The sequence below is a fragment of the Gossypium raimondii genome, chromosome 3, assembly GCF_025698545.1.
Source record: "Gossypium raimondii isolate GPD5lz chromosome 3, ASM2569854v1, whole genome shotgun sequence".
NCBI lineage: Eukaryota > Viridiplantae > Streptophyta > Magnoliopsida > Malvales > Malvaceae > Gossypium > Gossypium raimondii.
Window position 1 is genome coordinate 25,496,846 of NC_068567.1, and position 15,677 is coordinate 25,512,522.

The window sequence follows — 15,677 nt, forward strand, 5'->3', positions numbered from 1 at the left end:
TATTTTTTTTATTCTTTACTCTATCTATCTCTCTTTATTTTATAATAACTCAATCATTTTGAAAAACTAAATTTTTTTCTTCTTCTCATTTTGAGTAGATTCTATTTGTCTAAATACCAATTTTGACCTTTGCACCATATATAAATACTTAATTTAGTAGTTCAAGAATTTTTTTCACTTTCACCCTTGTATTTTCCTTCTGTCTGCCTCCCAGTTTACCATTTTCATTAAAAAATTCCTCAATAAATGTTGCCACTAATAGAAAATGCACCTAGATTTCTAATTCCAAAATAGTAATTTCAAAATAAATTTATACTTTTTATTTTTATTTTTGGAATTTTTGAATTTTTGATCATTATCATTTTAAAAAATATATTTTTAAAATTTTTGAAAATAAATTATAATTTTTCATTTTTAATGAAAATTTTTGAAATTTTTGAAGTTTGGCATAATTATCATATAAAAAATTATAATTTTTTAAAATAAATGATGAAGTTCAGTTTTAGATTTTTACAGGTTTTAGATTTTAAGAGATTTTTATAAATATTTCTGAATTTTTAAAATTGTAAGTAATTTTTTTATGTAACATATTGCAACTTTTCATAATGAAATGTTATTGACATTTTGGGTTCAAGACAAAATAATAAATTGTGCCTCTTTTAAAAATATTATAAAATGTAATACAATAAAAGTTGAAAAAATTTTAGGGTCCTAGGAGATGAAGCATTTATGGTAAAAATTTAATGTCCTAAGCATTTAATTAATTTATTTTAGTTTGTAAATATTTTTCTCACATTAAGAGTTGAAAAGTTTTCATTGTTCACTTCATTTTTTAATGGAAATATGGATTTGTTAACGAGATAGACCAAAGAAAAGTAAGGGACAAAGATAAAAGAAAAAAAGTCTTTAGTGCCAACAAAATGTTCTGTATGGTATATGCTCACGATAGGTATTAAGATTTTGTATTTGACATAATGTAAAATTTAGCCTATAATTATACATCACTTTTATCAACTTAGCCTTTATTCTTTTTAGAGTTAAATATGGTGAATTTGACCATCAACCTTTCAAAAAGAATTAAATTATTTTTTAGTAGAAATACCAACAAAACATTGAATTTTTAAACATGGCAACTCGAATGACAATTTACATGTACTTCATACTATTTTTAAACTTTTATAAATTTTTATAATTTTTTGAATTTTAAATATTCTTTTATATTTTTATAATTATTTGTTGACGTTATATATAAAACAAATAGTGTCATGTCGTATGAAAATACATATGAATTTTCATGTAGGTTGTCATATCAACATCGTTAAAAAATAATGTGACTCTTTTTAAAAATTGAGTGTCAAATTTAATTAAAAATAATAAAGATCAAATTGATAAAAGATATAAATATTAAAAGATAAAATTGAAATTATGGATGTATTTTTACAAAATCATTTTACCATATTTGGAGCAAAAGATTTTCAAAACTTTACAAAATTAAAATTTGTTTAAGGAAAGTTTACGCTATGTGATTACCATCTAAAAGATTCAAAATTGTTTTAACAATTTAAAAAAAACAAAAAGGATAAATAACTATAGTTTTAGCAAATATAATTTCATGGTTGATTATGTGAATTTATAAATTATTAGTATGGTAAATATAAATGTTTTATAAACTCTTCTAATTACATAAATTTATATAATTTTGTATATAATTCATAAACTCCCCAAATTTTAAAGTTAGATTCTTGAACTCAAACAATAATGCAAATTCTTTTTTTGGCAAAAAAAAACAAGAATGGAAATTAAATTAAAACTCAACACAAATTTTTATAAGTTTAGGAAAATTTTCTTTCCTTGGACATGCGTTTCAGGAAAACATATGGAAGGTAAATTCAAGATTAGTAGTGTCATAAAATCATGTGTTACTGTTATTAGGCCAGCAATCTGTACACCAAAACCCATCATTTTTGTTCTGGATAATTAATTCTAAAACCAATAATTCCCTCTATAAATTAGTTAGTAAATTGAAGCTCCACGTACCAAAAGCAGAAACTAATCCCGAGGCAATCAGAAAATGAAGGATTCAAATTCTGCAACCTTCCTATTAGTTACAATAGTATTATTCTTATCGTTATCATGGCGAGCAACTTCGGACTCTTCTTCTCAAGTTGATAAATTTCTTCAATGCCTTGCTAATAGTTCCGCTCTAATGCTTGAATCAATTTACACCCCAAGTAATTCCTCTTTCGAATCTGCTCTTCAAGCATATATCCGAAACCGCAGATTTTTGACCCCTGAAACACCCAAACCAGTTGCTATAGTGGCACCTAATCATGTCTCCCATGTCCAAGCAACCGTTATTTGTGCAAAGGATAATGGCGTGCAAATCAGGGTCCGAAGCGTTGGCCATGATTATGAAGGCCTTTCGTATAGATCTAACGTCACCTTCGTCATTCTCGATATGCTCAATCTTCCGTCCATCGATGTTGATGTTGATAATGAGGTTGCCTTTGTTCAGGCTAGTGCAACAATCGGCGAACTTTACTACAAAATTGCTAACGAAAGCAAGGGTCATGCTTACCCGGCGGGAGTCTGCCCTAGTCTCGGCACTGGCGGTCATTTCAGTGGCGGTGGGTATGGGAACATGATGAGAAAATATGGGCTCTCAGTGGATAACATCCTCGATGCTCAAGTTGTTGGTGCCGACGGCAATATCCTGGACCGGGCCTCCATGGGTGAGGATCTTTTTTGGGCTATCAGGGGAGGAGGTGGAGCAAGCTTTGCTGTCATTGTCTCATGGAAGATCAAGCTGGTTCAGGTTCCAGAGAAAATTACAGTATTCACCGTGCCGTTCACTCTGGAACAAGGTGCAACTGATGTTGCTTTCAAGTGGCAGCAAGTTGCACCTAAACTTCCTGAAGACCTCTATATAAGACAAATAGCATCTGTTATAAATGGAAGCTGCCCTCTTGAGAAGAAGATACTAGTTAGTTTCATGGGTTTGTTCCTTGGAGAAGCTGATAAACTTGTTCCACTGGTGAATCAAAGCTTCCCTGAGTTGAACCTTACAAAAGAGGATTGCAAAGAAATGAGTTGGCTTGAATCAACTGTTTACTGGGCTGGTTTTCCTGTCGGAACGCCTGTCCAAGTTCTACTCAATAGGACACAAGGGGCACCAAATATTTTCAAGGTCAAATCTGATTATGTCAAAACTGTAATCCCCAATGAGGGTTTGGAGACGATATGGCAGATGTTGATTGGGATGGGAAATACTTCGGCTGCAAACATCTCAATGCAATGGAATCCTTATGGAGGAAAAATGAGTGAAATCCCAGAATCCTCCACCGCATTTCCTCATAGATCTGGGAACCTATTCTTAATTCAGTATGTTGTTTTGGTCAGAAGAGGGGCTCAACGTGAGCAACCGTAACATTGATAGGTTGAGGGACATGTACGATCGAATGGGTCCATTTGTCTCAAAAGACCCTAGGGAAGCATTCCTTAATTACAGAGATATTGACATAGGTAGCTCTCCAAGCGACCAGACTAATTTCACCCATGCTCAAGTCTATGGGAGCAAGTACTCACTACACCAAAACAGGTCTTTAGCGGCATTTTTTTAGGCCTTTAGCGGCGCTTTTTAACGCCACTAAAGGTATTTGCAGCGCTTCCAGAAGCGCCGCAAAAAAGGCCGCTAACGAAAACGTCGCAAACGTTTGCAGCGTTTACAAACAAAAATGCCGCTAAAGACCATGTTCTTTAGCGGCGCTTAGAAAAAAACGCCTCTAAAGACCATGTTCTTTAGCGGCGCTTAGAAAAAAAACGCCTCTAAAGACCATGTTCTTTAGCGGCGCTTAGAAAAAAACGCCACTAAAAACCATGTTCTTTAGCGGCGCTTAGAAAAAACGCCGCTAAAGACCATGTTCTTTAGCGGCACTTTTATACAAAAATGCCACTATTTTTGGGATTTTCGTATATTAAATTTTTCATTTTTTCAGCCTCCTGTAGCAACAAATCAAAAGGAACCAGATTTAAACCAGCCAAAAGCAATAAATTTATATAATATTTCAAATTAAACGAATAAAATAATATTAATATCAATAAATAAAAGTGAATTCATAGTATTTTTGCAAAAATGTTAAATGTTAAAATGATAAAAATATTTATGTCATACACTATGAAGGCGGAAGTTGCGACTAAAACATATTCATCACAGCCTAAAGCTGTTGCTGGAGTTCGTCGTACTTTTTGGCCTGCTCTGCTTCTCTCACTGCAGCTTCCGCTTCCCTTGCTGCCGCCTCTGCTTTAAGTTGTAGCTGGAGTTCTTCATATTTCCTTTGAACCTCAACTGTGGTCACTTGCATCTCAGCCATTTGGTCTTTCAACCTCTGAACTTTAACTTGAGTCTGACTCCCCGAAGCCATGTATTGGTGGGAGCTGGATCCAAATTATTGGGTTGGGCTAACAAAAGATCCTTGAAATCGAACCCGACCATACCTTTCAGGACCCAAAACTTCAGTAATAATCCGGTTATCAATGTCTTCAAGATGAACAGAACTATCACTAGAAGCAATCGCTTCATACTCTGCCTTTTTATCCTTTAGTTTTTCCTAATAAATAAATCACATAGTTAGGAACGCAATATTATATATTAAAAAACATATGCAGCATAAAAATAGTTGCATTACAAGCAATGAATTAAACCATTAGAAAATAAACACTAAAAATAACTAAAATAAGTCAAATCTTATTAAGTAAACATACCATTATTTCACCAGCTTCAAGAGTCATGGGAGATCCATCTTTCTTCCTATGTGTAATTTCAAAAAGTTGAAGGTGTCCAACTTTTTGATCGGACGACAGTTCCTACAATATGGTAGTATAAATATTATTTAACAGAAAGTTATACATATTCAACAATATTAAAAAAATTAAAAATATCTCCGCCTCAGCTACACATGCAAAACTTCTCGACCTGGCTGTGTGTGTGAATTTTTGTTTCTGCCTGCTGCTTTTTCCAACTTGTTCACGATCCTACGTTATGAAATTTTTAGTACGTAAATAGAAAATACTATAAACCAAAATAATTACAATAGTTTGGAAGTACGTCATACCTCGCCTTTCTTCGAATGCCAAAATCTAACTGCATCTTCCCATCGGTACCTCAACATACCCGGCGGGACATTTTGCAATTTCTCATCTAGTGTTGTTTTTGTTTTATAATAATTTTTCTTCAAAGTACTTTTATTGTCTCTCCATCTTTTTCCCAATGCTTTCTTTACGTAAGCATCCGAGACCTCTAAAGCAAACCTCGCCTACAAAAAACAAAAAACACAAGTTAATAAAGTAATGTATGTTAAACTATTTCCCAAGCATTACAGATGGCATTAACATTTTGTTACCTTAATATTATCGAGGGCTTGGTTTTTGTTGCTTTCGGGCATTTGATGCTATGACTCGTAGTTGATAGGCAACATATTCGCATTTCGTGCTAAAATGCCCATGTATCCTGCTAAAAGTCGAGCTTCTGATCCAACAGGCTGACCAAAACAGTTTCGTCCAACTTTGACACGCTCAACTGGATCTAACTCGTATAACTCTCTAAGTAGCGTACGTCCTCGACCTCTGCGCGTCCCACCATTTTCAGCTACAAATGGTATATTATAATATAAGAATTTGAAAAATAAATCAACTATAACGAAACACGCATGTAAATTAAACGTAAAATTACTTTGAACTTCAGAGGATCCTCACCGTAATCGAACATTCAAGATCCAATTCTTTTTTATTCAAGACTATTTGTCTTTGTCGAGTTAGGATCATTCCTCGTAATGCTTCCCCTTAGAATTTTTCTTCTAGGCATTTTATCTGCAATACATAAAATAGTTGACAACTTAATAACTAATTACAACAATATCAGCACATATAAAACAGTTGAAATATATAATAAGACCAAGATTCAAATTATAATATATTACATATAAATAAAGAATCGTAAAATCTTACTACATCATTATTCGTAAATATCTTCATCGGTATCCTGACGAACCCATTGAAATTGTGCACTAGTACTAGGGATATTGTCGTTTAAGTTTTGTTCTGGAAAGGGCAAAGTTTCTGATCTGTCGTCGATGTTATATCTACTTCCACTGCCCATGTCAAACAAGTCTCTAGGGATGTTATGGAGTACAACGTACCAACCCTCATCAGTTGGATCTTTTGAGTAAAAAACTTGTTTGACTTGAGATGAGAATACATACGGCTCATCTATCAGTTGTTGTCCTGTGTGAATCAATTGGTCAAAATTCACCATTCTAAAACCAAATTGATCTTGCTTAATTCCACGAGCTGTATTAACATCGGCCCAATCACCTCGAAATAAGACAACTTTCCATTTGCCGTAGTAATCCAACTCAATTATGTCAGTAAGATGTCCGAAATATTCCACATTTCCATCGACAGGATTATTGTCCCTAGCACTAGCATAACTTGTGATTGCAGAATTGACAACTATTCCACAAATTTGCGTTCTCCTCAACCTCTCGCGATATTTTATATGAAATCTGAATCCGTTGATGAGGAACGCACTATATCTTTTAACCACTCGATTTGGACCTTGGGAGAGCCATTTAACTTCGTCGTTTACGTTCTTCCGACTCCAAACCTATTAAACGGAAAGTAAACTAAGTAATTAAAAATGTTATGAGAAAACATTATTATTTGTAAGCGGAAGCTCCAACTGCATACCGTTTGGCTTAACCATTCATAAAAAGATTCTGTAAACATCTTATTGATATCTCGATGTTGTGTTCTTCGGGAGCGCGAACAAGATCTCAATATTTGTTTGTACTCACTATGTTAAAAAAATGTTCACCTTGTTAGAAGATAAATAGTTATTAGTTTGATAAATATTTATCAAATTTGTAGAACTTACTTCCGTAAAGGTTCCAATGATTCGTGGTGAAACAGAACATATCGATGTGCTTGTACCCACGATAAATGATCTAATTCTGCAATTTCAACTTTGCCGATTGGTTCTCCAAAACTTTGGAACAAATAAGTATCGGCTAAGTTATGGTCCGTGAGTCCAGCATTCCTATTTGGTCTGTTTAACCTTGTTTCAACATCTTCCAAATATCTTGAGCAGAAGGTCATACATTCCTTCTTAAGTAGCCTTCAAAGAATCGATCCTTCTGGATATCGCTTGTTGCGGCAGTAAGACTTTAATTTGGATAGGAACCTAAACACAATATACAACATTTCTTAATTATTGAAACTAAAGGCATATAGGTGAATGAAGGAAAATTTTAAAAATTTTAATTAACACCTTTCTATGGGATACATCCATCGATAGAAAACGGGTCTGCCAAGAATTGCTTCGTGTAGGAGATGGATTATCAAGTGAACCATAATGGTGAAGAAGGAAGGTGGGAAGATTTTCTCCATGTTGCATAAAGTCAAAGTGGCTCGATCCTGTACCTTCTGAAGTTCTTGAACATCCAAAACTTTGCCACAAATGGCTTTCATTATGTTGGATAGTTCAATTATACAAGACGTCACCTTCTTGGACATACAACATCGTAGAGCCACTGGCAGTAAATCTTGTATCAAGATGTGATAGTCATGTGATTTTAGCGAATATAATCTTCGATCTTTAACACTAACACATCGAGATATATTTGATGCATACGCATTTGGAACCTTTATATTCTTCAACACCGTGCAGAACACTTCTTTTTCCGTCTTCGACATTGAAAAGTAGAAGGCGGCAACCGATATTTCCCATTCGGAAGTGGATTGGGATGAAGATCAGGTCGGATTCCCATTTGGAGTAAATCAAGTCGACTCTGAAGATTGTCTTTTGATTTTCCGTCGACATTCAAAATTGTACCCACAATGTTCTCGCAGACATTTTTCTCAATGTGCATAACATCAAGATTGTGTTGTAAAAGGTGATGCTCCCAATAAGGCAACTCAAAAAAAATACTTATTTTTTTCCACAAGTCCGCCTCATTAGGATCGTCCTCTTCATCAGAGTCATCATCAGGTTCATCATTTGATCTTCTATTTCTTTGCGTGTTTGGCGGTTGGTTCATCTTCCCATAAATGAAATTCATATCTTCCAACATGAACAAGATTTCAGAGCCACTGGTCTGCGAAGGAGCTTCTCTAAACTCTTCAGTACCATCAAATACAGAACTCTGAAATCTAAATCTATGATTTTCCGGTAACCACCGACGATGCCCCATGTAAGAGAACTTCTTCCCATTGTACAACCATTGCGAACATGTTTGTGCAGCACAACAAGGACACGCATAATGACCCTTGGTACTCCAACCGGATAAATTGGCATAAGCGGGAAAGTCATTAACGGTCCACATCAAAGCTGCACGTAAATTAAAGTTCTCCTTTCTCAGCACATCGTATGTCTCGACACCAGCCCACAATTGTTTTAACTCTTCAATAAGTGGCTGTAAATAAATGTCGATATCATTCCCGGGCCCTTTCTCTCCAGGGATAATCATAGATAAGATAAGGGAAGATTGCTTCATGCAAATCCACGAGGCGATTTAAGGAACAAGCACTCATCGCCAAGCAATCGCACGTAGTGCTCATGATCTTGAAAGGATTAAATCCGTTAGATGCTAGCCCAAGCCTCACACTCCTAGGATCGCTTGCAAAGCCTGGAAATTTATTGTCAAATGATTTCCAAGCTAAAGAATTTTCCGGATGCCTTAATAATCCATCATCGGTTCGTCCATCATGGTGCCACGTCATAGACTCCGCAGTCTTCGACGACATGAAAAGCCTTTGAAGCCTCGGTATCAGTGGAAAATACCGTAAAATCTTGATTGGCTTCTTTCTTGACTGTGCATCATTTTCATCGTCGTTCCCACCTTCTGCATTTTTACTTATCCAACGGGAGTGGCCGCATACATGACAGCACTGTTGATTTCTCCGATCGCCCCAATACAACATGCAGTCATTTGGGCAACTATGGATTTTGTTGTACCTAAGGCCTAAATCTTTTATCAATTTCTTCATATATTTGCATGACTGAGGGATTTTTGAAAACGGAAACATTTCTCTCAAGAACTCTAACAGCATTGTCAAAGAGTTTCCGGTCCACCCTCCCAAACATTTTAATTGAAAAAGACAAACATAGAAAGACATTTTTGAAAATTTTGATCCCTCATACAGTTCGTCGTTCATGTCATTAAGTAGCGCGTAGAACTTCGCCGCTTCATCGTTCGGCTCTTCATGACATACACTACTTCCCGGTTCGGTAAAAGCACTTCTCCCAATATTACAATCATCAGAAGCCACAAAGTTCACTGGGAACGACTGGACACCATGATTGTGCATATTAAATGCATCCCGCAACATACCTTCCATGTCATCCCCTCTATCAGACTGGTGGTAAGTAGTACTGTCATAAGATACATCCATCCTTGAAGAGGAAGTACTAGGCGGGCATTCTCCATGAAAAAACCATTGTTTATAACCCCGAACAAACCCATCAACAATTAGATGCTCGTATACAACTTCACGATAATGCCGGTTTATGTTGACACACTTCTTACGGGCAAAGAATCATGTTCTCTGGCTTGCATATTGAAATGCAAAATTTAGAAAAGTTTGTACTCCATTTCGATAATCGTCGCTTACCCTTGACAAATTCATCCAAGACCGGTCCATTTCTTATTTCTTGATGTCTGATTTTCACCAGAAATTACAAGGGTAAGTTGTTCAGTGGTAACTACAAATGAGTTTTTTGAAATATATATCATATGATATATATTTATGTATTAAGTCAATTATGTAAGTTATGTACGTGTATAAGTTATGTAAGTTATGTATTAAGTAAGCTATTTAAGTTGTGTATTATGTAAGTTATGTAAGTTATCAAAGTAATGTATGTTATGTAAGTTGTAAGTTATTATGTATTATGTAGGTTATGTAGGTTATGTAAGTTTTGTATTATTTAAGTTGTGTAAGTTATGTATGCTATGTAAGTAATGTGTATTATGTAAGTTTATATAAGTTATTATGTAACTAATGTATTATGTAAGTTTATTTGAGAATTTTATGTAAGTCATGTATTATGTAAGTTAACATGTAAGTTATGTATTATGTAAGTTTAATAAGTGTATGTGTGATAGTTATATAAGTTTATTGAATATTAATAAGTTATGTAAGTTCTTGTAAATACAAAATTTGATTATGTAAGTAAATATTAATAGTTAGTCACTTTTATGTATCTTATTTATAATAAATATTGAAATTATAATATATTTTAACAAGTTATGTAAGTAATGTAATATATACTTAAATTTTAGTAATGTATTTAAAAACAGAACAAATTTTAGTAAGTAATGTATTTAAGTAATATATTCAAGTAAATTTTAGTAAAAATATGTTTTAGTAAGTAATGTAAGTCATGTAAAATATACTTAAAATATATATTTAAGTAATGTAAGATATAAGTTTTAAAAATTATTACTTAAGAATATATATATTATTAATAATTTAAATTAAATTGTAAAATATATTTAAAAATATAATAAATATTGAAATTATAATATATTTTAACAAGTTATGTAAGTAATGTAATATATACTTAAATTTTAGTAAGTAATATATGTTTAAGTAATGTATTTAAAATTTAAACAAATTTTAGTAAGTAATGTATTTAAGTAAATTATTTAAGTAATATATTCAAGTAATATAATAAAGTAAATTTTAGTAAAAATATTTTTAGTAAGTAATATGTAAGTCATGTAGAATATACTTAACAATATATATATATATATTATCAATAAGTTAAATTAAATTGTAAAATATATTTAAAAATATAATAAATATTGAAATTATATATTAACTTTAAAATATATATTAATAAGTTATTTATATTAAACATGCAATCAAGTAATAATTTTTGAGAATCCCTCTATAATGAATTTATTAAACATTCAATCAATTAACTAACCAAAATTGATAATTCATTGACATTCATTATATAATGAATTTATTAAACATTCAATCAATTAACTAACCAAAATTGAAAATTCATTGACATTCAATCAATTAATCGATCAATTTATTGAATCATCATAGATTATTAAACATTTATTAATTGAAATAAAATTGTAAATCGATAAAATTGCAAATCGATAATTATAAATACAGTATAATTATGAATATATATTCGAATAATTATAAAATTAAATAAAATTATATAAAATTATTTAAAATTTACCCATAACAACTAACAACTATACATGAGAAAAATCAAGGCTATATTAACATCAGAAAACAAATTTTGCATCCTTATCAACAATGCCATTTGCAGGATACCTGAACAATTTTAAATTCATGCCTACTGCTGAAATGATTTATGGGAATGGCATGAAAGAAATATGAAAGTAAATATTGACTTCGATATCAAACATACAACCACTTCATCTAAAATTGGAATGCATGCAAAATAAACTTAAAATAGGAGTAAATACTGTAAAAAAAAAGGAAAACATATGTAAATTACACCCAAATAAACAGGAAAAAAATAAAACACTTTAACTCTAAATCCATTACTGCAAAATAACAGTTAGGCACCTATAGCAATTGAATTCGGATTTCAGTTTGGTTATAACAAGTTACAACAAAATCAAACCAAATCAGAAATGATAAAAGGAAGCCTATATATATTCATTATAATCAAACATAAGAATGGTTTTTCTTTAACAAAAAAGTTTCCCATTGAAAAGTTTTTAAAACAACTTCATTAGATATAACAAATGCCAATAACTTTTCCACGCCATAACTCTCTAAGTAGCAGACTAAAGGCATTTCACATAAAAGAAACACGTCGTACCCTAAACCCACTATCGAACTAATCAAAAGCATCGACTAATTCACTCATAAAGGACCGATTTTTGAGCATGAAGGAGTCCAATAAAAGTAACCATATCAGAACTAAGGACCCAAAGCCAGTAATTTTAAATGATGAAATTAATACCGAGAGCTTTATACCTTGGAAAGGGTATTGCCCAAAACTGAAGATGGAATCCAAAATTACTAATTGCGGCATCTTCTCCTCGGTTTTAGCCTTGGAGCTTCTGGGGAAGTTGGAAGATTGAAAGCGTGGATTGCTACGAGGAAGGAGTCAAAACAACAGCAATGAAGAAGCAACAGAGAGACATTGCGAACATGTTTAAAAGGAACCAAGAAGGAAGTACTCGAACTTACCGATGGTTGCGGCGCCGAAAACGGACGGACGGAGTGATGCAGCACAGGAGACGGCAGAGTAGCAGGTGGTCGGGTTTGGGGGCTGTTAGGGATTAGGGGAAATTTTAGGGATTTGGGGGAGAATCAGTATTTGGGGGATAACTGATGGAGAAATATCGGGTCCATTTGCGGCGTTTACATCAAAGCGCCACTAAATTTAACTGAAACGCGGTCGTTTCATCAACAAACAGCTGAAACATGTGGCGTTTCCCAATAAACGCCAGTAATAATATAGATAAACGGCATCGTATCAAACATTGAAAAAACATTTTTGTGGCGTTTTAAGCAAAGCGCCACAAAATATAGGTCAAAAATTTGCGGTGTTTTAAACTAAGTGCCACTAACTATAACTCAAAACGCGGTCGGTTCATCAACACTTACCTCAAACTCGTGGCGTTTTCGGTAAAACGCCACTAATAACATTCACAAAACGGCAACGTTTCCACAAATGTTTGAACAATTTTGCGGCGTTTCAAGTAAAGCGCCACTAACTATAACTCAAACGAAGCCGTTTCCCCAACAGTTTACCCAATGTTGTGGCGTTTCTGAAAAACGCCACTAATACAATAGACAAAAACGACAACATTCCAATAAACATAATTAAAATTTTGCGGCGTTTTATGGAAAGCGCCACTAATAGCAACGTAAAACGGCGCAGTTTCATTAACTCCTAATCCAACTTGGCGGCATTTTTTGAAGCGCCGCTAATACAGATGAACAAAACGGCGTCGTTCCACTTCCCAGTGACAGGAAACGACGCAGTTTTACTTAACGTTAAATACTCTTTCCGGTGTTTTGAGATAAACGCCTCTAACGGCTTTCATAATTAAAAAAATTTAAAATTTCTACAAAATTTAAAAATATTTATAATTTATTTTAAATTATATATACGCTAAGAATAGAATACAAATATACTAGCACGTGAGTTGTCAAAATAGTGTCATCCAAGATTGAAGTTAAATTGATCCAAAATTAAAACCAGAGTTATAAAATGGAAAAATTAATAATAAAAAAATGAGAGAGTAATACATTTAAAAAAATAAATTCGCGTTTTAAACCTGCTTAAATTATAATTTGTAAACCTTAAACCTCAAAAACCAAACCCCAAACCCTAAACACTAAACCCCAAACCCCAAACCCTAAACCCCAAACCCCAAAACCCCGAACAGTAAAAGTCAAAACCAAAAGTCCCAAACCGTAATTTTCCTAAACCATATTTTAGGGTAATTGCATGGCCAATGTTACTATACAAAACATATATTTTATATTCATATATTAAATTGCATGAATCTTTAGTAAAATCTAAATGTTCTTCAATTTTTAAACAGTTCCTTAAACCCTAAACACAAACTCTAACACATAAACTATTAACCCAAAATAATAAACATTAAACTGTAATCCCTAAAACTCTAAACCATGGACATTAAATCATCTATTCTATAACGTGAACCCTTAAATAAATTAAAAATTTTGCAGCGCCATTAAAGTTCCCAATAGGCCTAACCTGACCCCGAATTTTTAAACCCTAAATCACTAACTCTTATCTTCTAACCCTTAAACCACTAACCCCGGCCCTAACTTGTACTAATCCTAAACCTTATTTAATACATAAATTAAAAAATATTAATTAATCAAAACCCTAAATCCTAACCCGAATCCCTAACCCCTGACCCTTAAACCATATTTTATAAAAATTAAAACACACTAATTAATCTAAACCCTAAAGCCTAACCTGACACCGAATCCATAAACCTTAAATTCCTGACTCTTAATCTATAACCCCTAAATTACAACCCTTAAATTAACCAGAATCCATAATTCCATAATCTATATAAACGTTAAAATTGTAACTCTTAAACCGACCTTAAATCCTAAATTAATCGTATACCCTAAACCGCATATATATTAAACCCTAAACTATAATGATAAATAATTAAATATTTTAAAATTAATACTACCGTATCTTTTATAATTATATATGAAATTATTTAATATATAAATTACAAATCAATCAGTCATGTACCTAAAATTTTTTAAAATTATTTTAAATAATACTATTTCAATTTTTCCATTTTTAACAAATATTCAATTAAAAATAAATTGAATTTTAATTAATATAAATAAACAAATTAAATATAAAAAACATATAAAATGATTTTGTGGCGCTTTAAGGAAAAACGCCGCTAAAGCACTAAAAAGTTCTGAAACGATGCCGTCTGGCTTAGGTTTTTTGTGGCGTTTCGGTAAAAGCCCCGCTAATACTATGCTTCAGCGGCGTTTTCCCATTTGCGCCACTAATTCCAGCATACATCAAGAACTAAACTCTGTGTTTTGGTTAAGATACTTTGCGGCGCGTTTCACAAATGCCGCTAATGATATACTTTAGCGGCGTTTTTCATCAAACGCCACTAATTCTAATACACCTCAAGACCAAACTCTGCGTTTTGGTTAAGATATTTTGAGGCGCTTACCACCAAACGCTGCTATAACTATCCTTTACTGGCGTTTTCCTTAAACGCCACTAATTATATTATACATCAAGACCAACACACTGCGTTTTGATTAAGATGTCTTGCGGCGTTTAAGGCTTTGCGCCGCTAATACTATACATTAGCGGCGTTTTCTTTATAAGCACCACTAATTGAAATATACATCAAGACCAAACTCTGCGTTTTGGTTAACATCTTTTGCGGCGCTTCCACTAAGCGCTGCTAATACTATACATTACCGGCGTTTGTTCGTAAGCGCCACTAATGCCAATATACATCAGCATCTGCGTGTTGGTCTTGAGATTTTGCGGCGCTGTGTGGTAAACGCCGCGAATGATGTTCTTTAGCGGCGTTTTATAAGAATCGCCGCTAATGCTAGATCTTTAGTGGCGTTTTATTCTTTGTGCCGCTAATGCTCGATTTTTAGCGGCGTTTTTTATCAAAACGCCACAAAATATGCCGCTAAAAGCCTGTTCTAGTGTAGTGACTTCAAGGATAATTTCCAAAGGTTGACAATGGTGAAAGCCGAGATGGATCCTAGTAATTTCTTTAAGAATGAACAAAGTATTCCTCCAAACTTCAACTTCAAGTGACATTCATGGATGATCTTTGGTTAATTTTATTCTTAGAATAAATTAGTGGGTAGAAAGTATTATCTCTAATTTAGTTATAGCTATTCGTATGGTGTTGAAAGTTTTAATTTTTATTTCTCACAGAAATGTATGGTTGGGTACCTATTCCTATATTTTGGACATTATCATTTCGATCATATCTTTCATATATTACATCCAATTGTAATTCATAAATTATATTCTGAAACATAGACTATAATATCATACATTATTTTAGAGCTGAGTAAATTAAATTAGAAACCATATTAAAGTGTTGTTTCGTAGTCTTTAA

The 15,677-nt window shown here is 33.0% G+C and overlaps 1 pseudogene; it reads left to right on the plus strand.

Moving 5' to 3' along the window:
• The first annotated feature begins 2,071 nt into the window (after positions 1-2,071).
• LOC105795774 (berberine bridge enzyme-like 17) lies at positions 2,072-15,367 on the plus strand (annotated as a pseudogene).
• Positions 15,368-15,677: the final 310 nt, after the last annotated feature.